This window comes from Acomys minous (assembly GCF_964271855.1).
Source record: "Acomys minous genome assembly, chromosome: 8".
Classification (NCBI taxonomy): Eukaryota; Metazoa; Chordata; class Mammalia; order Rodentia; family Muridae; genus Acomys; species Acomys minous.
This window is the reverse complement of record NC_140489.1, coordinates 5,993,456-6,017,095: the sequence shown is the minus strand read 5'-3', so window position 1 is coordinate 6,017,095 and position 23,640 is coordinate 5,993,456. Positions and strand designations below refer to the sequence as shown.

Here is a 23,640-nt window from a genome sequence, read left to right as displayed (position 1 = left end):
CCCCACCACAGCGGTGGTTATCATGACGGGGCCGATGAGAGAAACCAGGGCAAACATACATGCCTCCACCATAGACCGTTCCCTCTTTAGAAAAAATTTTGTGAAGCATGACCCGCTCTAAATCATTGTGGCAGCCTGAGTCGGTGTCTCCGACATCACGGGAAAAGGACTTGAGCTCGGGCGCCTTGGACTGTGTTGTAGGCCAAAAAATATCCTCCACGCCCCAATAGGAACTAGCTCCTAGGGCAAATGCACAAAGATCGACATGCAGGACGGGCCAATGGGGTTCAACACCCAGGGACGAGGAGGAATTAACAACGTCACCGGCCTGGTTAACCCAGGACTCCCAGGTGAAATTATAAATGGCATAAGGCCGGTGATCTTATGAAGGGACGGTGGAGGCAGGCAGGAAGAGGCAGAGGCTATATAAAAAGACAACCAGCACACCGAAGATCATGGTCCTGAAAAAGAGCACAATTAAATCTTTTCCTCAGGGGTGTTCCCTGGGGGATGGGGGTTAAAAAGTTTGAGTAGGCGCTCAGGTAACCAGCGCGCATTTTGTTCTTTCTGATCATAAATGCAGGCATGACCTTTGCCCCAAATAAGGACTGGGTCGGGTCCATGCCATTGGTGGGTCAGTGGATCCTTCCACAAAGCCTTGGCATAGGTGGAGGAGGTGGAAGAGTGCCAAAGGCGATCGGACGCCGAGTGGCCAAGGTCATCTCTTTGTAGAAAATTTAGGACGAACAATGCATGATTGAGAAGTAGGTGGGGTCCCACTGTGGAGGCATATAGGATTCCTTTGGAAGATTGTAACTTATTAAGCATTGCTTTGAGTGTTTGGTGGGCCCTTTCAACAATTCCTTATCCTTGGGGATTGTAAGCTATCCCCATAACATGTTTAATCTGCAGTTGGGCACAGAAAGACTTGAAGGCAGAGCTTGTATATCCAGGGCTATTATCAGTCTTTAAGGTAGATGGTTTGGGGGCAACAGTAAGGCAATACAAAACATGATCAATGACATCTCTAGTAGCCTCTCCAGCATGCAGAGAGGTGCAAATAAATCCACTAAAAGTATCTATAGACACATGAATATACTTGAGTTTCTTAAAAAAGGAGAAATGAGTAACATCCATTTGCCAGACTTGTCTAGGCATGAGGCCACGTGGGTTGACTCCCGTATGTGGCTCAGGAAGAAAGGTGACACATGCCTCGCATTCTTTAACAATAGCCAGGGCTTGTTCCCGAGTGATGGAGAACATGTGGCAAAGGCTTTGGGAATTAAGGTGGTGGAGGGCATGAGCCTCCCTGGCCATAGCAACGGTGTCGCTGGCAGATGGAATGGCCAGCCCTGAAAGCAGGGGGCACGTGGCTGAGTCCACCTGGGCATTAAGTGTAGTCAGAGGCCCAGGCAGGGTGGAGTGAGTGTGAATATGGCCAATGAAAAAAGGCTGAGAGCGCAAAAGAATAAGCTGTTGGATATAGGAGAATAGAGCGGAGGCATTAGTAGCAGGCTTAATATGAGGAACCGTCTCAAGGAGCGGACAGAGGACGTGACATAGGCACTATCAGTATATAGATTAAAAGGAGTATGGGGAAGCAATGTAAAGGCGTGTGTGACAGCTTCCAGCTCAACAAGCTGAGCAGAGGTATGGGGGTTTGTTTTTGTAGGATAGGTCCGTCCATAGAGAGGGCAGCGACCCCGGTAGAGGAACCATCAGTAACAACCAGGGAAGCTTGGGGGAGAGGTCTGGATCGGGTGACCCTCGGGAAGATGACAGGTTGTCACTGCAGGAATTGAATTAGTTTGTCTGGGGGATAATGATTATCTAATAGGCCGCAAAAAGAAATACAGGAGACCGCCCAATCATCTGAATTTTGAAAAAGCCACCATATTTGCGTGGCTGAGTAAGGCGTGATAATAGAGTGAGGGTCCCTTCTGAAGAGCCTGGTGGCCACTTCCCGTCCCTGCTGAATGAGGGACACAACCAGAGTGGGATAAGTAGGAAGGACCTTAGTGGAGGAGGAGGGGATATGAAGCCATAAAAGAGGGGCCCGTTGCCAGAGCAGTCCCGTGGGGGCAAAGGATGTGAGGGGAGAAGGGGCGGCCAGCAGAGTCACTGGTTGAGGGGTCAGCTGTGCTTCCCAACTCCTCTTTAGAATCAGACTGGGCCTGGGAGCGGGTAACAGGAAAGGCAAGGGGGGTGGGGAGTGTGAAGCGGGCTGTTAAAAGTGAAAGCTGTTTTTGAAGCCGAAGAATTTGAGTTGTGTGAGAAATTTGATGTTAAAGGTGGGCTTCGGTCTGGCAAAAGCAATTAGGGAGGGTGCAGGAGCGGGATCGAGGCCGTACTGCAGGAAAAGGGAGAATTGGCAGGGAGGGGGGAAGAGAGAGTAATGAAGGGGTAGGGGGTAAAGGTGCAGAAGTAAGAAGGAGGTCATCACCATGATGATAGCGAGCTGCCTCTTCCTCCAGAGTGGCAGCGTCACCAGGATCCAGAGGCTCATCAGCAGTTTCAGAGAGAAGAATGGCGGGGAGTTCCTTGGGTTGAGTTGGGGGAAATAACGACGGAGCAGGGGACAGAGGTTTAAAAGATGAGGGTTTAGACAGGAGGATGACAGGGGCACAGAATGGTGAACACCCACGTTCCATGGTTGAGATAGGATCCTCATTGGCGGGAGGAAGCGAAGGGTAAAGACGGCGGGGGGCCATGGAAGAATCAGAAACAGGCGCAGGGGAAGGATTTTTTGAAGATTTCGAGGATGCAGGAAGAACAGAGTCGGGGGGGCATGTCAATGAGCGTAAAAGAGGAACCCTGCAAAGAGGAACAAGAAGGAGCACGAGAAGAAGGAAGAGATTCGCGCAGGCAGAGTTCAGCCATGGATAGGAGTTGCCTCTGTCCGCTTTCGTTTTCGCTGGACTCAATTATGTCCCGTATAAGGCCCCAATAAGAAAAAATACTGTCTGGCACCACTGCATTACCATCCTTTTGTATAATTGCATTAAGTTCACGCCCCACCTTTTGCCACTTTTTAGAATAAATAGTAGGTCCATCAATCATGAACCAGAGACAGATCTGATCAATAAAAACAAACTCAATCAAGTGTTTCTTTTTTACCCTAATACCCCTCTCTCTGAGTATGTCCTTTAAGCCTCTTTGCTTCTTTGGACAGCGAATGGCCCATTCTTGAGATTTGCGAATGGATGACTCACCTAATGACGAGGCCATCCAGGCGAGCTCGGCTGGTCATGAAAAGTCCAGTGGACCGGTCTCTTAATCCATTCGGGGAGGAACCCGTGCCTCGATCCTCACGTGTGGGCGCCACTTGACCAGTCCTGCTGGTCAGTTATTGGGGGCCCGAGGAGGGTTGCAACCTGTGAATAAAGAACGGGCGAGAGAACAGGTAGAGCTCAAGGAAACCATAGCTTGTCAAGAACCGTTTATTGAAGGTGAGGGCAGGCTTTTTAAAACCTGCTTTAGGGAGAGCGGGGGTAGGCGAGGAGGGTAATGGAAAAGTACAGAATCTTCTGGGGTTGGGTCCCGGGAACATCTGCAGGGGGAGGGGTTTTCCTAGTTGGGGCAAAGCAGGATGTCTCTATGGTTATCTCAGGATCGGATCGCTCTCTTCTCAGGGCTAAGCCGGATGCCTTGCATGCCTAGTGAGCGGCCAAGCAGGATGTTTGCTGCAGGTGCTGAATGGGTGGGGGTCGGCCACGGGCCTTTTGGTTCCTGGCAAGACACCCCATATGTTTTGTCCCTTATTCCTCTGTAGAAAAATCTGTTTTGTGTGTCAGTGGTTGAGAGAGATACTGACATTGGGAAGATAGCCATCCCATGTAAGTTCTGATGGACACCTACACTATGTGTACCCAATGTTATTTGTTCATAATACTTTGAAGGTTCTTGAAAGTTACTAAAAGCCCATTGAGTAGAACATTAAAAACCTCTTACTACAATATTCTGAATAGCTGCTTATTTACCAACAGTGTCTTCCTTCCACCACAAGTCAGAGTCCTTTAAAACCTGATGAGTTTCTGATGAATTCTGGAGTCAGCCTTATCTTATTGTTTTTTCCTCACGAGTCCTCAAAATACTCTATAGCTGTTTGTTTTGGGCACATCTTAGGTTATTCTTCGAATCTTAACTTCTCAGAAGCTCAGGGCAAATCTAATTCATTGTCTAGGGGACAACTCACTTAAGTACCTAATGGATCTCCCTGAGAAACATAGAATCTTAGAAGTGTTCCTCTCAGTGTCCTTTTCTCTGCTTCAGTCTGTCAATCTTTCTTCAGACACTCACAGCTTATACAAGATATTCCTTTTCCCTTTTTATTTAGCTCACATGAGGAAGTCATTTTAAAATAGGATACAATTCTTATATACAATTTTGAGAATATTCATTCTCTTAGCAAATATATTAATAATATGGATAACATTTTATTCAACAATATAAATTTAAATTTCAAGGACCCACGTCTGTGATTTTTAAATTTACATTTATTTTTTAAAATGTATTCAATTTACATACAAATTGTAGCTCCCTTCCCTCATCTCCTTTTGGTTCCACTGTCCCTTCTTCTTCCTCCCTATGCCCTTCCTTAGCAACAGGGATTTTTCCCATTACCAACTGACCCCAGGCTAACAAGTCTCATAAAAACTGCCTGCATCCTCTTCCTCTGTGGCATGGCAAGGCACCGAGTCTGGGGGAAGTGCTCAATGAGCAGGCAACAGAGTCCATATCAGGGACAGTTCTTGCTCCCCTTAATAGGGTATACATATGGGGACTGAACTGCCTTCATCTACATGTGAGCAGGGGGCCTAGATGCTCTCTATGCATGAACCTTGTTTTTGGTGCATCAGCCTCTGCCACCCCTTCCTCTCTTGGCCCAGGCTTGTTGGCTTTGTTGGTCTTCATTGGGAGCTCCTGTACCATCTGGATCCTTCTATCATCACCCCCACACTACTATAGGACTTCTTGTGCTCTGTCTAAAGTTTGACTGTGAGAATCGGCTTCTACTTTAGGTTCTGGAGGGAATGGATGGAGTCTTCCAGAGGACATGTGTGGTAGGCTCCCATCTTGCTCCCTCTCTTCAAATGTTTCCAGAGCCTATTCTCTCTGTGCTTCTGAGTGAGAATTAAGCATCCTCCCTAGGGTCCTCCTTGTTAATTAGCTTCTTTAGGTATGTTGATTATAATATGGTTATTCTGTATATTATGGATAATATCACTTATAAGTGAGTATATACCAAGTGTGTCATCCTGGGTTACTTTACTCATGATGATCTTTTCCAGCTCCATCCATTTGTCTGCAAATTTCATGATGTTCTTGTTTTTGATAGCTGAATATTATTCCATTGTGAAGATGTACCTGAATTTATTCCTTCTGCAGTTGAGGGACATCTATGTTGTTTCCAGATTCAGGTTATTACAAATAATGCTACCATGAACACAGTTGATCAAATGTTCTTGTTTTATTGTGGACCATCTTTTGGGTATATGGCCAGGAGTTGTATAGCTCGGTCCTCAGGTAGACCTTTAGTTAATTTTCTGAGAAAATGTTAGGTTGACTTCCAAAGTGCTTGCACAAGTTTGCACACCCACCAGCAACAGAGGAGTGTTTCATTATGTCCACATTCTCACTTGAGTCTTTGATCTTAGCCATTCTAATAGTTTTAATATAGAATCTTAATGACAGCTTGATTTGCATTTCCCTGATGGCTAAGTATATTGAACATGTCTTTAAGTGCTTCTAGGACATTTAATATTCCTTTGTTTAGAATATGATTGAGTTGCTACCATATCTCCTGCCCCGTGTCTGTCTACAAGCTGGTGCTAATCTGACATGGTGAGAGTGCCTGGGACCTGAAGAACCACCTCAGAGACGACACAACACCAACCTGAGTCCAGTAGGCCAAGAGGAGGCTGAGCACAGAAGGCAGGTGTTGTGAGATGCTGGCTAAGAATATGACTTCTTGACCTTCATGAAGAAGAGAGCAATTGTACCCTCTTCACACTCCTGGATGCCACTGACCAGATGTGGCTGATGGTTGTCAAGACCTGGCACATCAATGAATGACACTATGGATGTTGCTGGTCTTAATAAAGCACAAACTGTTGCTATGCATGGTGAGGCACAGGTGAAGATCTGAAGGCAATCTTACCATGTCCCATCACATCCAATGTAACAGGATCATCCCTTCTACAGCAACACCAGTAAGGACCGCAGGCATGCAGACTTTACTGAGGACCAGCTACCTTCCTGTGAGACCCTGAATGACACTATTGCCCGAGCACTTCCCTTATGGAATGAAGAAATTGCCCCCGAGGTCAAGAAGGTCTTGACTGCTGTCCATGTCAAAAGCCTTTGGGGCATTGTAAAGTATATGGAGGGTCCCTCAGAAAAGGACATCATGTAGGTGAACCAGGTGACCAGCATCCTTGTCATCTATGAATTGGACAAGGATTTGATGTCTATGAAGCCCATGTTGTTCCTGAGAGATAAGGAGACCATGCACAAAGCTACAGAAGCTGTGGCTGCTCAGACCAAGGTCAAGAAGTCAAGGCAAGGAGGTTGACTACTACTCCAAGAACAGCCTGCCTCCAGGTCGTGCCTACTGCATCCTTCCTCAACACCTGTCACATTGACTACACCTTCAGGATATTAATTTCAACGAGTCACTTCAGATGGGGACCTGTGGCTCCCATTTCCAATTTAGTATTCTATTCCCTGCACCAACTCCTTTTATAGATTCTAGTCAGAATAAGACCTTTGATGGTGCAGGTTCTTGATTCTCATTCAAGGACAGCTCCTCTCACCAGTAATGGTGAGAGGTAGTGATTCCAGTTTCTCTTAGTCCTTTGTTTTCTATGAGCCTGCTTAGGTAATGGTCAGGGGAATGTATGATTAAACTTTCCTGAGTACTGTTTAAGAAATAATAATCAAGTTATACTGACCACTTCGTAGATATTGATTTTTTTCTGTATGTTTTATTATAGGTTATACAGATTGTTTGCATTTCCTTGATAGACTTTTCTCTTGCATTGTTGAGTTTTGAATGCCCTGTTGATTGTAAAAGATGAGGAAAATGATGATGTAATCTATAATAACAAATTAAACATCACTTTAAAAAATGTCCTGGGCGTGGCCCTAGGAGAATAGCAGACAAATAACAGACATGAGAGAGTAAGGTAGAGTGAGACAGACAGCAAGAGAGAGAAATAGATGGGGAACAGCAAGCAAGAAAAGAGTTAGAAAAAAACCCAAGAATATGCAAAACTCTATTTTTAATGAAAAAGTAACTTTTATCACTACCTGTCTGTATGTGAGAGTTTTGTGCCACTAGGACTTGGATGTCTTGCTCTGAGTGTTCTGCACTGTATTTTACAGTACTGTGTTGGAACCATGTTCACACGTCAGGCCACAAGGACCCGTTATTCTCCATCCACATTTGCTTTTGTTTTTTTTCTATTACTAAATGTAACCCATACCATTATCAGTTAGGATTTAATTTTTATTTCTGTGGTGATTAGAGATATGAATCTTTTGCAACTTCTTCTACTCAAATACTTTGGTCCAGGTAACTGATCAAATCAGGATGGAAGGCAGAATGATGTGCAAGGAAGAGGAAATCACCTCAGACTTCTGTGTTGTCTGATATCTGCATCATCCATTGGATTCACACCTGAACAGGTGATAAAAATGAATTGATTTTGAGAAAAGAAAAGATGCTGCTGTCTCATATGTTACAAAAATATCCTAACCATTGACATTGATAGTTGAAACACACTATTAATCAAAATGTGGAATGTGACTTTGAAATATCAGCCTTTGAGTTAAGCCCTCAGATCCACCACACAAGAGCTCTTGCACTACTGAGCTGCTTTTCCAGCACCTGGGTGAGCTATCATAATGTTCCCTCTTGCAGCTGATGCAACTCTGTTTTCAATGGCCTAAACATCACACTCACCTAGGTGAGCATGAAACACATTTTATCAGTGACACCAGCCATGAAAATAAAAAAAGGAACCTTTTATCAAGTGGAACCTAAGAAACTGATCTCAGAGAAACTGAAATTGAAGGAAGGGTTACTATGTTTTTTATATGCAGGATGAAAAGACTAAAATGTTATATGGGACAGATTATTCAAATATGAGCTGTATGAATATTGACCATGAGTAAAATCATATTATGTTCATCATAGATGGAGAGGGTAGATTTTATGAGGTATCCCCAGACAATATCTGTGTTTCCCTGTAACCATGTACATGTATATGGAAATATCATGACATGCTGAATACACCCAAGTCCAAATATTTCTTGATGATGATAGTGTAGGAATGTTTTTAAAAATACAAGCAGAAGAAAAGTAAACCAATTAATAACATGTCCCTTGTAGTTGTTAGATACATTGAACTCTAGTGATGTTTCTAGATAAATATCAAATCAGTAATGTTTTTATTTTGTATTATTAAATTATACCAACATTTAATTATATTTCAACTTTCTAAAATGTTAAAAGTGGTTTATTACATTACTACTTATACAACTGGTAGATTCATAATTATAATGTAGTTTATGATTTTTTTAAGTTCCTGGAGTAGTTTACATCACTTAGAATACTTTAGAGTCATCAAAAATTATAAGCGTTGACCTGATAAGTAAACAATTTCAAAAGTCTATAATTCACCCAAACAACTATGTAGTATAAATACTAACAGTATTATTTAATGTAAGAACAGAATACAATAGATTTGAGGGTACCAGGCACTGCTGACCTTTGTTTTCATGTCTTATAAGGTCACCCAGGCCACTCAGCTTATCTGTGACTATCTTCCTGACCAACAAAACTGTTGGAGCCCTTCTGTTATTTCTATAAAGCCTATTTACAGAAACATCATACATGATTTATGATTTAGTTATTAACTTGTTTAGTTGATAATTGACACCAAGGTGATACTTCCTCATGGTCAGACAGAATTAGGGAAAGAGCATCACAGAAGTCATGTCTGCATATCATTTGCTATCAAGGGACACACTATAAGGACACTCACGCTGGTGCTTTGATTGAGGTGTGTAGTTGCCAGGATTCTGTGTCACATCACCTGGCTATGTTTTCTTTCTAACTCTCTAGGACTTATCAGAAGACATAATCAAGAGGAGGATTTCAAGGACCAGCCACACACCATTGCTACTTCTGCTCTACTCCAGAGGAAAATACTTGCCATGTGTACTTGTTTAAAAACTTACTTACAGCTATATGGATATTTAGATGATACTTTTTGGAACACAGTGTTAGAATCTCAAGAACAAATTCTCTATTTCCTTGATCAAAGGGAAATATTTGAGAATTAAAAATGCTTGGCCATGGCTCTTCCATATTTTTGGTCTAACCAATCTGTTTAAAAAGTTTGCATTGCTCATCCAGTATTACTCCCAGCCATGTAGGCTGATGCTCAACCTGACCCACATAAGTATGGCAGTTCATCCATTGCTTTCCGAAAGGTGTAATATTTTAGGATTCACTGTGCTGATCTCATGGTTTACAATCTACTCAATTTGGCCTTGAATCGTCACCACACAGAACTGGTGTCACTAGAAGAGTTTCCAGGGAAGCCCAGACTCAGATGAGCAGATTCTTTTTTCCCTTTTAAAGCTGCTCAAGTGCATTAGCATGGGTCCCACAGACAACCATGAATCTCTGGATGACATTTTTCCAACTCATATTAGCGACACCAGGTTCTTCCTGTCAACAGCAGCAGATTTCAAGAAGAGCAACTCTGGATGCTTTGTAAGCTTCAAAACACCAACAAGACCTGAACATCGTAGAATCAGCTGTCTGAGGGAAGGGTTGAGAGGAGATGGGGCAGGGACTGTAGCTGACACCAGCTGGGAAGTATGCACAGGCGTCTGAGAATTTCATGATTTTAGGTAAACAACACACCTGATGAAAATTCATAATTTTGGCCTTTGAGTCTTAATTTTGGCCTTTGAGATGTAGGACAATTGTTACCAAGAGAAAATACACAAAATTAAATATGTCAAAAATGACAGCCAACTGTGTTTTTTATGCGGTCCTCTTGGTTCAGAAGAAGGAAACAATGGAGATTTCAGTTTCCAAGGTTCCTTGGAAAATCACAATATCTCAAAGAAGGTTCAGTTTGTTTATCACTAGAGCTTAAGTACAGATGTTGAATTACAGAAAACTCAAATTGTCAAACTTCTTACAAAATTGTAATCAACAAGTGCTGTAATATCAGTCTTTTTATGAAATATAATCATTTTCAGTTATAAACATATATATTCATATATATCACATCATACTTGGAAATATCAGATTATATATGTCAATATGATAATTTTAACCTTATATATAATTTTATATGTTCCACATATATGAATATATAATTATGCATACATTATATAATTATATACATACACAATATATAATATATATATAGTGTATGTTCCATGTATGTGGATGGATGTAAAATGTTGAATATATATGCATTTATATGGAACATAAAATTATATACCTTTTAGTCTGATATCAAGAAGTAAATGAATAGCTTATATAATTTGTGGGTAAAAAATTGTCCTGGTGTGTCAACAAAAATCAATTTTGGTAGAATATGACAGTTGAGAGGGGTGCTAAAGGATTGCATTGGCTCAGAGAAGAAACTATAGTTGCTAGCATTGAAATACATGTGCATGCAGCATAGTCTTTTTTAAAAAATTTATTGTTGTTACATCTCAATGGTTATCCCATCCCCTGTATCCTCCCATTCTTCCCTCCCTCCCATTTTCCTCTTATTCCTCTCCCCTAGGACTGTTCCTGAGGGGGACTTCCTCCCCCTGTATATGCTCATAGAGTATCAAGTCTATTTTTGGTAACCTGCTATCCTTCCTCTGAGTGCCACCAGATCTCCCCTTCCAGGGGACATGGTCAAATATGAGGCACCAGAGTATGTGAGTAAGTCATATCCCACTCTCCACTCAACTGTAGAGAATGTTCTGCCCATTGGCTAGATCTGGTTAGGGGTTTAAAGTTTACCACCTGTATTGTCCTTGGCTGGTGCCTTACCTACAGACTGGGAAAAGATCTTCACCAACCCTACATCTGACAAAGGTCTAATATCCAAAATATATAAAGAACTCAAGAAATTAAACACCACCAAACCAAATAACCCAATTGAGAAATGGGGCTTGGAACTAAATAGAGAATTCTCAACAGACGAATATCAAATGGTTGAGAAACACTTAAAGAAATGCTCAACCTCCTTAGTCATCAGGGAAATGCAAATCAAAACAACTCTGAGATTCCATCTTACACCCATCAGAATGGCTAAGATCAAAAATTCAAGCGACACCACATGCTGGCAAGGATGTGGGGAGAAAGGAACACTCCTTCATTGCTGGTGGGAATGCAAACTAGTACAGCCACTTTGGAAATCTATCTGGTGCTATCTCAGAAAAATGGGGATAGGGCAGCATAGTCTTAAATTCCTTAAATGTAATGACTTAGAAAGCCCTTGCTTAGCTATAGCGCCCTCTGCTGGTTTGAGCATCCTTGTAGAAAGTCTTTTTGTGCAGGCTCACTGTGGAGTTCCTTCACTGTGTCTCTGGCACAGTAGTACATGGCTGTGTCCTCAGTCTGCAGACTGTTCAGTTTCAAGAAGACCTGGCTCTTGGAGGTGTCTCTGCTGATGCTGAGTCGGGATTTGAGAGCTGAATTGTAACTTGTGCTCCCATCACTCCACATTACTCCCATCCACACCAGACCCTTTCCTGGAGGCTGGCGGACCCAGTGTACACGATAGCTGGTTAATGAGAAGCCAGAGACTGTGCAGGTGAGAGACAGGGTCTGTGAGGGCTGCACCAGGCCAGGTCCTGACTCCTTCAGCTGCACCTGGGACAGGGCACCTAGGGACAAGAACATCAGCATCAGTCACACATCCCATAGATGACATGCCCAGGTCCCTTTCTTGAAGCCCTGAAACACTTACAGCTTGGAAAGGTCACCAGGCAGAGGAGCAGCACCAGGACAGCCATGTCTGATGGAGGCTCCACTGAGAAGGACATGGGGCTTATCTGCTAGGCCTGGGCTTTCAGGCAGAGACTGAGGGCTGCTTTGCATTGGGGGAGGTTCCTGACAGGATAAAAGGAAGCACAGGGTAATATTTCCAATTTCCTCTTCCTGTGACTGTGATTTATCTTGCCTTTCTTAGAGCATCTTCTGAGAAAAATTAAGAAGCACATTCATGCAGTCCTGGCTGAACAGGGAGCCTGTTCTACATCCACCTGTTTATCTCTGTAAATTGCAGAAGAGAATTTAGGGGGTGGCATTTGGCCTCTTAGTGATTTGAAATCCTACTCAAGGAACTCCTTAAAATTCTTTTTCTTGTCATCAGTGTGAGTCCTTCGTTTTTACCACTCACTTTGAAAATAAGTTGTGAAGAAACACCTCAGTAACATTTAGTACCTGTGATTTCAAATGTTTATATTAGAGTAGACCCAGGTGTCTGCTGTGGGTCCCAGCTGACTAGATTCAGATGTTCAGCTTATTACCCAGAGACAGCCAACCTTGATACTAGTCTTTGTACCTCCTGATTTATGCCAGTCTATCCTACATTCTCTCTCTCTCCTTCCCCCTCACTCTCACCTTAGTTTGTAGCACATAAAAACCCACGTTCCTTATTATGAGTTTATATTGGTGAGGGATGGGATTTCAACTATCACATAATGTTTCATAAAATGCTATAGCATCCAACCAGACTTGAGGGTTATATTAACTGACATAAAAAATAAGCAAGAGAAGGTCATGTCAAGAAATGAGGATGAGGTCAGGCATGAGCATGGGGAGCCCTATGCCTTGACGTGTTAATCACCACACAACCTAATAGATTGTAGACCTTTCCTCCATTTCTTCTCATTGTGAGTGAAATGGTGGAGGCAGGTCTCCCCATTATGGAGACAACCATCTTTGGAATTTGTGATGCTCACCCACAGTACGTCCTCTTGTTCATCAAGCTCTGATTGTTAGAAGAATATTTGTCCCAACATTATTCTCAGTGTGTCTCTTCTGGGTTTTTCTGGCACTTACATTGTGCTTGCAAGGGTTTGGGAAGGAATTCACAGAAATAAATACACCTTTTTTTCCCCCTCAGTATATATGTCTCTTGGCTTCTTTAGACACAAAATGGGCTATTGGTAGTTGTGGGTCTCAGTTAGGTTTTCATGAAGATCAAGGACCTAGGACAAGAAGTACAAGATGCCATATGACTAGTACTTTGGGTTTGGAAATTTCCTATTGTTAAGGAGTACCAAGGAGTTACATGGGATTACTTGCATCTCTTTGGCCTAGGGAAGAGTAGGAGGGTCCTGGACAGGTAGAGGTCGGTGATATTCATGATATTTCCATTGTATGTATCTGTTGAAAACAAACTTAGTTAAGATGTACCTGGTATCTGCTGAGTTTCAAGACAGTGAGGTACAAAGAAACTGTATAACCAGGCTCCCCACTCTTGTAGATACAGGCATTATGAAAAAAAAATGCCTGGAGAAAAATAGTTCGTGAGAATGGGAAACAGAGACCAGCAGGGTCTGTTACCATTAGGATAATTCACACATCATCTTTCCAAGGACTAAGTGCAAGGATGAGCCCATGCATCGAGCATACATATTATCAGAGCATGTGCCCCAAATCGTCTGGCAGAATCCTATGAGAGATATGGACAGAAACTACAGCAGAGCAACGAATGTTTTCCTGCCTGTCAGTGTACAGGTTTCACAGGTATTTAATGACATGAAAACTCAGTAAGCCATGTGTTAGTACAAAGAGGTTAGTGTATGTCCAGAGTACCTCAATAAATTAATTTTTCAAATCTGAGTAATGTAAATTATGTCTCCATTTTTACTCAAGGACAAGCTACATGTGGTGAAACAGAAGAAGGGTGTGAGAGCCATGAGCCCCATTCAGCAAGGGTATGTTATTGGGACTGCCCACCTCATCCCTTCAGACAGAGAATGCAGCATGAAGAGGCAGTGCAACAGTGGGGTCTGGAAGTGAACAGGAAAATGCAAAACTCTATTTTTAATGAAAATGTCACTTTCATCACTACCCACCTGTGTCTGAGACTTTTGTGCCACTTGGACTGGGATGTCTCACTCTGAGTGTTATGCACAATATTTGCCAGTACTGTAGTGGAACCATGTTCATAGGTCAGGGCAAAAGGACCCATTATTCTCCATCCACATTTCTTTTTGTCTTTCCATTACGAAATGTAACCCATACCATTATCAGTTAGGATTTATTTTTTATTTCTCTGATGATTAACAATGTGAGTCTTTTGCAGCTTCTTCTACTCAAATGCATTGGTCCAGGTAACTGATCCAAATCAAGATGGAGGGCAGAATGATGTACAAGCAAGAGGACATCACCTCAGACTTCTGTGCTGTCTGATCTCTGCATCGTCCTTTGGATTCAACCTCAGACAGGAGATAAAAATGTATTGATTTTGAGAAAAGAAATGATGCTGCTCTCACACATGATAAACAATAGCCTAACCCTTGACATTAATAGTTTAAACACACTATTAATCAAGTTGTGGAATGTGATTTTGAAATATCAGCCTTTGACTTAAGCCCTCATATCCACCACACAAGAGCTCTTGCACTGCTGAGCTGCTTCTCCAGCACCTGGATGAGCTATCATAATGTTCCGTCTTGCAGTGGATGCAAGTCTGTTTTCAATGGCCTAAACTTCACCTGACCTGGGTGAGCTTGCAAAACATTTTATCAGTGACACCAGCCATGAAAATAAAAACATCCTGACATGCTGAATAAAACCAGGTCAAAATATCACTTGACTATGATAATGTAGGTATGTTTCTCAAAATACAAGCAGAAGAAATGTAAACCAATTAATAACATCTCCATTGTACTTGTTAGATACATTGAACTCTAGTGAGGTTTCTTGATAAATATCAACTCATTAATATTTTTATTTGGTATTATTAAATTATACCAACTTTTAATTATATTTAAAGTTTCTAAATTGTTAAAAGTGGTTTATTACATTACTACTTATCCCACTGGTAGATTCAAAACTATAATGTAGTCTATGATTTTTTGAATTCCTGGAGTAGTTTGCATCACTTAGATTACTTTAGAATTATCAATATTTTTAAGCTTTTATCTGATAAGTAAACAATTGTGAAAGTCTACAATTCACCCAGATAACTAAGTAGTATAAATAGTAATAGTGTTATGTAATGTGGGAAAAGTATATGACGGATTTAACAGTACCAGGCGCTGCTGAATTTTGCTTTCATGTCCGCCAAGCATGAATCAGGTTACTCAACTTACATGTGACCATCTTCCTGACTAACACAATTGTTGGGGCCCCTCTGTTATTTCTATGAAATCTATTTACAGAAGTATCACATATGATTTATAAAATAGTTATTAACTTTCTTTAGTTGACACTTGACACCAAGGTGATATTTCCTGATGGTCAGACAGAATTAGGGAAAGAGCATCTCAGAAGTCAATCATATTTATCATTTGCTATCAGGGGACACACTATAAGGACTTTCACGCTTGTGCTTTTAATTGAGATGTGGAGTTGCGAAGATTCTGTGTCACATGACCTGGCTATGTTTTCTCACTAATTCTCTATGACTAATTAGAAGACATAATCAAGAGGAGGATTTCAAGGACCAGCCACATCCATTGCCACCTCTGCTCTACTCCACAGGAAAATACTTGTCTTGCTTACTTGTTTATAAACTTACTTACAGCTATATGGATATTATATATTTGGGGACACAATGTTAGAATCACAAGAACATGCTCTATATTTTCTTGGTCAAAGAGAAATGTTTGAGACTTAGTAATGCTTGATCTTGGCTCTGATATATTTTTGGTCTTACCCATCTGTTTAAAGATTTTGCACTGCTCACCCAGTATTACTCCCAGTCACATACACTGATGCTCAACTTGACACACACGAGTATGGCAGGGCATCCATTGCTTTCCAAATGGCGTGGAATTTTAAGACTCAGTGTCCTGATCTCATGGTTTACAATCTACTCAATTTGGCCTTGAATCTTCATCACACAGTACTGGTGTCACTAGAAGAGTTTCCAGGGAAGCCCAGCCTCAGACAAACAGATTCTCTTTTCCTTTTTAAAGCTGCTCAAGTGTATTAGCAGGGTCCCACAGACAACCATGAATCTCTCAATGACACTTTTCCAACTCACCACAGAGACACCAGGTTCTTCCTGTCAGCAGCACCAGATTTCAGGAAGAGCAACTGCGGATGCTTTGTAAGCTTCAAAACACCAACAAGAACTGTACATGGCAGAATCTGCTGTCTGAGGGAAGGGCTGAGGAGAGATGGGGCAGGGACTGTAGCTGACAGCAGTTGGGAAGTATACACAGGCATCTGAGAATTACATGATTTTAGGTACATAATAAACCTGATAAAAATTCATAATTTCAGCCTTTGAGATGTAAGATATTTTTTTCCTTTTTTTATTAATTTGTTCTTGTTACATCTCAATGGTTATCCCATCCTTTATATCCTCCCATTCTTCCCTCCCTCCCATTTTCCCCTATTCCCCTCCCCTATGACTGTTCCTCAGGGCGATTACCTCCCCCTGTATATGCTCATAGGGTATCAAGTGTCTTTTTGGTAACCTGCTGTCCTTCCTCTGAGTGCCACCAGGTCTCCCCCTCCAGGGGACATGGTCAAATGTGAGGCACAAGAGTATGTGAGAAAGTAATATCCCACTCTCCACTCTACTGTGGAGAATGTTCTGTCCATTGGCTAGATCTGGGTATTGGTTTAAAGTTTTATGGCCTGTATTGTTCTTGGCTGGTGCCTTAGTTTGAGCGGGACCCCTGTGCCCAAATCTGCCTATCATAATGTTCTACTTGTAGGTTTCTAGGACCCTCTGGATCCTTCTACTTTGCCATTCTCCCATGATTCTCTCATCTAGAGTCCCAATAAAATGTCCTCCCCTCTGTCTCAATTTTCTGGTAAGTGAAGGCTTTCGTGGGACATGCCCCTTGGGCTAATATGCAGATATAAATGAGTATATACCATTTGAGTCTTTCTGCTTCTGGGTTAACTCACTTATTATGATCATTTCTAGCTCAATCCATTTATCCACAAATTTCGAGAATTCCTTGTTTTTAATAGCTGAATAGTATTCCTTAGTGTATATGCACCACAGTTTCTTTATCCATTCTTCTTTATGGGTGTGGTGGCACATGCCTGTAATCCCAGCACTCGGGAGGCAGAGGCAGGTGGATCGCTGTGAGTTCAAGGCCAACCTGGTCTACAAAGTGAGTCCAGGACAGCCAAGGCTGCACAGAGAATCCCTGTCTCGAAATAAACCAAAAAAAAAATGGAGATGTAAGGTTATTCTTATCAAGAGAAAATGCACAAAATTAAATATGTCAAAATGACAACCAACTGTGTCTTTCATTGGATCCTCTTGGTTCAGAATAAGGAAACAATGGAGATTTCAGTTTCCAAGTTAACTTGGAAAATCACAATATCTCAAGGGAGCCTCCATTTGTTTATCACAAGAGCTGAAGTTCAGATGTTGCATTACAGAAAACACAAATTGTCAAACTTCTTACAAAAATTACACTTAACAAGTGCTGTAATTTCAGTCTCTTAATGAAATATAAGCATTTTCAGTTATATACATATATATTAATATATAGCATATCATACATGGAAATATAGAATTATATATATATCAATATGATATAATTTTAATCATATATATATATAATTTTATATGTTCCACACATATGAATATATAATTATTCATATGGTATATAATTATATACACACAATATATCATATATATATAATGTGTATGTTCCATATACATGTATGAGTATAAAAGGTTAAATATATTTTCATTTATATGGAACATATTAATTTATTTACCATTTAGTTTGATAAGAAGAAGTATCTGAGTAGCTTATTTTATTTGTGGGTAAAAAAATTGTTCTAGTGTGTCAACAAAAATCAAGTTTGGTAGAATATGACAGTGAAGAAGGGCTTTAGAAGACTGCATTAGCTCGGAGAAGAAAATATTGTCCCTAACATTGAAATACATGTGCATGCAGCATAGTCTTAAATTCCCTAAATGGAATGACCTAGAAAGCCCTTGTTTGGCTACAGCGCCCTCTGCTGGTTTGAGCATCCTTGTAGAAAGTTTTTTTTTTGTGCAGGCTCACTGTGGAGGTCCTTCACTGTGTCTCTGGCACAGTAGTACATGGCTGTGTCCTCAGTCTGCAGACTGTTCAGTTTCAAGAAGACCTGGCTCTTCGAGGTGTCTCTGCTGATGCTGAGTCGGGATTTGAGAGCCGAATTATACTCTGTGCTCCCACTGTCCCTTATAAATCCCATCCACTCCAGACCTTTGCCTGGAGGCTGGCGGACCCAGTGTACATAATAACTGGTTAATGAGAAGCCAGAGACAGTGCAGGTGAGAGACAGGGTCTGTGAGGGCTGCACCAGGTCAGGTCCTGACTCCTTCAGCTGCACCTGGGACAGGACACCTGGGGACAAAACAACACCATCAGTCACACATCACATAAATGACATGCCCAGGTCCCTCTCCTGAAGCCCTGAAACACTTACAACTTGGAAAGGTCACCAGGCAGAGGAGCAGCAGAAGGACAGCCATGCTGTGATGGAGGCTCCAGTGAGAAGGACATGGGGCTTCTCAGCTAGGCCTGGGCTTTCAGGCTGAGGCTGAGGGCTGCTTTGCATTGGGGGAGGGGCCTGAGAGGATAAAAGGAAGCACAGGGCAACTCTGCAGATTCACTTCCAGGTGACTGAGATTTGCCTTGTGCTACATTTTTATTTTAATAGTATTTAAAAGCGCTTATTTATTCACTTTACATCCTATTGCTGCCCCATCTCTCCTCTCCTCTCTTTCCTATCTCACCATCCCTTTCTCTTTCCCATCCATCCCCCGCTATTCCCAGAACAAGGCAGCTCCCTATACCCACCTACACCAGTTCAGCAATCACATCAGGACTGAGGATGTCTTCTTCCCCTGTGGCCTGTCTAGGCTGCCCCACCTCAAAGAGGTGATCAAAATCAGGCAGCAGAGTCCATATCAGACATAGCCTCCCACTACCTTCCTAGGGGACCCACATAAAGCTTGAGCTGCCCGTCTGCTACATCTGTGAAGGGGCCTATGTCCAGTCTATGTTTTGTCCTTGGTTGCTTCAGTCACCATAAACTCTCTGGGTCCTGGTTAGTTGGCTCTGTTAGTTTTCTTGTGAAAAAAAATATTGACTAAAAGTTCACGAACATTTTCTGTTTCTTTCTAGACCAGACTTCCACATAAACATGAAATTTGATTCACACTGTGCAGGCCTTAAGTGAATCCACACTCATGCTGTGCAGGAAGAAGCAGCTACCACATCCTCAACGCATGTGCATATCCTGCATAAGCTATAGGATGGAGTTTAATCTTATGATGCACTTTGGGTTTATAGTGACATGAAATACAAATTAAGGGACTATTTAAAGTTTTTTCCCCTTAGTGACAGTGGTGATCTCTTACACTTATTCCCCACCTAGAGAATCCAACCTGTGAGGAAGCAATTCACACCATTTTGTACAGTAATTATGAATTGTTTGCCTGAGAGGAGACCTGAGGATTGACTTTGTAGCCATGTCAGTGGGTTCAGAGCTTGTACAGCTCACCTATTTCATGCAGTCAGCACTCAGAGGACATCCGCCACTTCTTTCATATTTGACTTCCTTTGTTCATTATATCTTTGTGCATAATCTGTGTACTGTGAGTGGAATGCTGGAGTCTTGACATAGCAGAGAAAGCCTTTCTGTACATGTCCTGAAGGGCACCTGCCACTAGGGGTGCTCTCTCCTACTTGTTCTTAACCCTCTGAGAGTCAATGTAGGTTATTAAAGCCCACATAGACTATTGAAGACCTCCTGCTCCATTGTTCTGAGGAGCAGCTGGTTCATCAGCATTGTCTTCCTTCTATCACAAAGTGAAGTCCTTTAAAGCTTGGTCTGTGCTTGAGGAATCCTAGACACTGCCACATCTCACTGCTTTTTCTTCACGAGTCCTCCCAATCTGTGTAGCTGTTTGTGTTGAGCACATCCTAGATTCCTATTGGGACCTGAGCTCCGTTAGGCACAAGATCCAATTCAATGTCTCTGTGCTCGGGCACAACTTAGTTAGTTTTTTTGGGGAACTACTTGAAAACACAGAAATTTAGAAATGTTTCTCTGAGGTTTCCTCCTTTCTGCTTCAGTAGGCCAGTTTTTGAAACACGCACAGCTTCTCCAGTGGATGGTAACAGTTGGTTCTGAGTGACCTCAGAATTGATTTGTAGCTACTAGTTCAGGGATAACATTATTGATTCCACAAAACATAAGGATTATTAATCTCAGGCTATGGGTCAGAAGACAATACAGCAGGGGGTAAGTGTGTTGTGTGTGTTCGTGCATGTACCTGGGAGTTTGTGCATGTGTCCGCCTATGTTACAATAGCCTTGACAAATGATATTGGACTCTAAAAATATATAACTAATTTTCAAGGATTGGTGAGGATTGGTACAAAGAGAATGGTTTGTCTGGACCCGCAGGACAATCAACTGGGACCCTCAGAACCCTAGGGATAGAATGGGGGACAAGAGACATGAAGAATGGACAGCAAGTCAAGGAATCTGATCAAGATAACAAAATTTTATTTTTTCACAGGCAATTATATACCATTGAAGCAGGAGGCTGAGTGGGGTGATCTGGATGGGAGGCTTTGCAAGATATCAGGAAGTCAGGAAGTTTGGTAGGGTGAGGGCCCCTGTGGTTCTGGGGCTAGGTGGAATTGTTAGGCATCTGGAACCACACGATGTTATCGATAGACTTTGTTCCGCTTGTACTCTGAAGGCCTCTGTGATTGTGGGAATACTGAGAACAGCTGGAGAGTACCTTGAGGGAGGGCAAAAGTTTACAAGGCAGCCTTCTGGAATGTACCCTGAGGCAAGGAGGGAAAGAGGTCATGAGGCAGCCTGCCCCAGGTCCACTCAAAGTATTATGCCAAGGTTACAGATGCTTGCTGGCTATGGTTTTGGCTTCCCACATTTCTGCCTTTCTTAGGGATTAAAAAGGCAAGTTAGTCCTTACAGAGAAGGTGGACATTAACCAGAGCGGGGAGGTAGGGACCCAATACCCTGTAATAAATAAGGCATCTTTTTTGAGGGGAGAAGGAGAAGAGAATCCCATAAGGCTCCAAAGGGACAGCTTTAGAGAAAATGGGAGCCCGAAAATCAATGCTAACATCTATGCAATCGGGTTGGCCTCTCAAGGAGCACAAAAGTGGACAGATATGGTCCCCCCTCTGCGGTACTTTGTCTCACACCCCTTGCAGATGCCCTCGTCTATAGGCGGGCGTTTTTCGAGTCAACGTCTTCTTGCCTATATTAGAGATTAGTTGGAAACATACTGGGCAATCCAGTATCCCTTTAGTCCCTAGGCTGTAGCTTGGTTAGAAGAGGAGGTGTCAGGATTCCTCATGTCTAAGATAAAAAATTCAAGTGACAGTGCATGCTAGTGAGGATGTGGAGACAGGGAAAGACTCCATTGTTAGTGTGAGTGCAAACTAGTTCCAACCTGGTGCTATCTCTGGAAATTAGGAGCAGTTCTACCCTAAATCTCGAGCATATATCCTAAAGATGGTCAACTATACAACTAGGATATCTGCTCTACTGTGTTCATAGGAGCTTTATTCATACTAGCTAGAATTTGGACACAAACTAGGTGTCCCTCAACAGAAGAATGGATAAAGAAACTGTGGTACATATTGACAATGGAATACTATTCGCCTATCAAAAACAAGGAAATCTTGAGATTAGCAGGAAAATGGATTGAACTAGAAATGATCATGCTGAGTAAGGTAACCCAAACCCCGTAAGACAAGAATGTTATATACTCACATATATATATATATATATATATATATATATATATATATATATATATATATATGTCCAACATAAATGATCTCTGAGAGCCTCCAGATGGACAACAATTTGAAAAGCGTTTTCAAACCCCCAGGAGAGAGAATCTTGATTTCCTCTGAACTACAAGTTTGGATGACATCTAGATTTGAGGTTCATTAGATCAAACTAAGCATTAGTGCTATGTTTTTGCAGCAATGCTTTCAAAGTGTTGTGGAGACTTCCTTCTAGGGAACAAAGTATAAACATTATCTGACAATAAAGGCTAGGAAGTTCCTTAGCAGTAAAAGGCTGATGCCATTCCTTCACCAGCTGTTCCTCCAAGTGCCTTCTTCCTTCTCTGTGTTCAGCTCAGTCTTCATTGATCTACCCAGGGTCTGGTCTTGACTCCTCAGACTGATTCCAGCACTGCTCCTGATTTCTCTTCTTCTGTGATGTGACTCACATCCCACGGAAACTTGTTAAGCTTGTTTTATAGGAGGCCATGGCCTCTCTGTACTTTCAGAGTCATGAGACTGAAGGCTCCTGCACCAGAGATGTCAGAATCAGGATAGAGTGATTTCTGTCTCATGCTTTACTTCAACTTTTTAAGCTTTGGGTTGAGAAATGAGCAACCTGTGTTTAGTGTTCCATTTCCTAGAGGGCAGTGTGCATCTAGTGTGTGGTCAGTTCATAGCTACAGTGGACGCACTTCCTGAAATTAGCTTCTGGTGTGAGTTACTTTTTAATTTTTATTTATTTACATATTTACATTTTGAGACAGAGTTACTCTGTGATTCCCTGGCTTTCTCTTCACTCACTCTGTCAACCAGGCTGGCCTTCATTTCAGAGATCTGATTTTTTTTATCATTCTCCTGAGTTCTAACACTAAAGGTCTGTGCCCCTGAATCAGTTTTTCCAGTAACTTTCTTGTGTCTCTTGTAAAATACTCTGGAAATAATACACAAGGAAGGAAATGCTCATTTCAGGTACAGTGGGAGGCTCACATCATCATCATAGAAAGCCATGGTGTCAGGGTATTGAAGTGTGTGGTCAATTCATCCATATGAGGAAGGGAGCACAAGTGGAACTTGGTGTTTAGCTAATGCTCTACACTCTATGCAGTCCACTATCAGCATAGGGAACAGTGCTGTGCACTTTTAGGTAAATCTTCCCACTTCATTATCCTAATGAAGGTCATTCCTCACAGCATTCTCAGATGCTGCTCTTCTTGGGGATCCTAAAATTGACAACTGCTGTAAATCAAAACAAATGCAAAAAATTAAATGTACAAAGTGAGTCTTCAATTGTTCTAAAAATCACATAATCCTACTGTCACTCAGAACTTTCAAGAAGAATTATTCTATTTGAAATTAAAGTATGACCTAATAGTCCCAGTAATCAAAAAATAGTGTGGTAATTGCTTGACTGGAGCAATGAAAAGAAATAATGTCCTACTAACAATAAATTCAGTTCAACCATAAAAATTCAGTCAATTGAGTTCTGGTAATGAGTGTTGGATTGGGCATTGGAGGAAAGTTATGAATGTCACACCAAGAAAAATGTGCATGAAGAAAGAAAGTGTAGAGATTTTTATATCTTTCATAGTTATGATTCATATAAATTAGAAGATGA

At 41.8% G+C, this 23,640-nt stretch overlaps 1 pseudogene and 1 gene segment (V, D, J or C); one reads left to right on the top strand and one right to left on the bottom strand.

Moving 5' to 3' along the window:
- The window catches only part of LOC311603441 (immunoglobulin heavy variable 3-23-like), a 164,846-nt gene that overhangs the window by 7,700 nt on the left and 133,506 nt on the right, over window positions 1-23,640 (bottom strand).
- On the top strand, window positions 5,981-6,574 carry LOC311603391 (phosphoglycerate mutase 1-like; annotated as a pseudogene). Its single transcript has one exon. The product of its transcript is annotated as a phosphoglycerate mutase 1-like (transcript).